Below are 1,608 nucleotides of genomic sequence, written 5' to 3' on the forward strand. Positions count from 1 at the left end.
TAATCATATCACAGCACCTGCAAGTATTCTAGGCACCTCTAGGGAACAAGTTAACATTGATCATCTCTGCTTCTCAAAAATCTCTCATCTAAATTTAGATATGATCAGGCAAGTAAAGGTCAAAAACACAAAACAGGGAGTGAGACAAGTAGAGAGGGAGGTTTTGGTGAACAGATAATGCAGCTGCTCAGAAGAAAGCAATGCAGATCAGAAGTTTTCCTTTGTTACTGGAGATGTGGGTGTATGGGATCCAGTTCCATGGCCTGCTTACCTGCAACTCTTCCCATTTGCAGTATGAGCTTTCCTACACAGCTCACAGATACCTACCGTTTTCCTTTCTAACTCCTTGGTCATCTGTCCAATGGATGAATATGCCCTAAGTTGCTTATATGTACTATTTTGATCTCTGCTTTCCACTGGCATCAACTCATTGCTATGTCAGGCAGTAACTACCAGCCAGGGCTTGCTTTTCCCCTGCATCTCTCTACTTTTTGACGTCCATAGCCTTCATAATCTCTGTTCATCCTGGCTTGGCAAGAAGAAAATAGATACAAAGGTTAATCTAAAATCCTAATTTCTAATATACAGTAATAGTGTCACTTGAAATTTCAAGTGTCACTGAAGGCCTCACTACACTTTTGTGTAACTCAGACTGATAATCAAAATAGAAATCAATGGGCTGAAATCCCAAGATAAAAACTGAAGGATCTCTGTTTTGGTTGGATATAGTAATTTTTCAAATAACGTTATCAGGTCGTCTTGGGATACCATCATCAAATAAGGAAAGCTGTCTTTGATCTCAACTATTATATGAATTTAATTTAGGAAAATTTCAATATGCATAATGTTTCACTGGGAAATGGTGAACAGGTCTGAGAAAAGAAAGAGTGGAAAAGTTTCACAGAACTTTGTTTTCAAGAAATAGAAATATTTGAATAACAAAAGGCAACGTGCAAGCAGTGACCTAGGACAGGGTAGAAATATTGTTAAACTGAGGCCTTTCTGACAACAGCAAAAAAATGTTGTGGTAGTCCATAACGAGTTGCTAGGGTATACATGACCTTACTGACAGCAATATTTAGCTTTAATAGCAACAATGGAAAATCTGCTCACATGACCAAAAAAAAATCTGTGTGCGGTATTCTTTGAACTAACACACATTTGATATCATAGGAAATAGCTACGTGTTTGGTTTTTTTATTCCTAGGGTGAGAAGCTTGTCACACATGCCACAGTGTGGTCAGCTGTGTGGTTTTAACAACTGAAATAATAATTGATAAAAATGAGTTTGTCTTAAAAATTCTTTTCTCTACAGAAATTTGTGTCACTAAAGAGACGAAGTCTCAGAAGACTATTTCTGCAGGAAGAGGAGGATACAAAGCTTAGGTATTTTAGGGGTTAAAAGCAGATGTCTGATAGCTGAAGCAACAGTATTGTAGTTTCTGAGATTGCAGTAAGACCAATAGCCTGTCCTGACACTGCTAACGTACATAATACACACAGTGCTCAATGACACGATTCTACGTACCAAAACTAACTCCTCAATTTATTCCAGGCTCTGCTTCATTATCACTTGATGGGATATTTTCCAGGTTTTCAGGCATTCCT

This window comes from Mesitornis unicolor, unplaced genomic scaffold, assembly GCF_000695765.1.
Source record: "Mesitornis unicolor isolate BGI_N332 unplaced genomic scaffold, ASM69576v1 scaffold27620, whole genome shotgun sequence".
In the NCBI taxonomy this organism is placed as follows: domain Eukaryota; kingdom Metazoa; phylum Chordata; class Aves; order Mesitornithiformes; family Mesitornithidae; genus Mesitornis; species Mesitornis unicolor.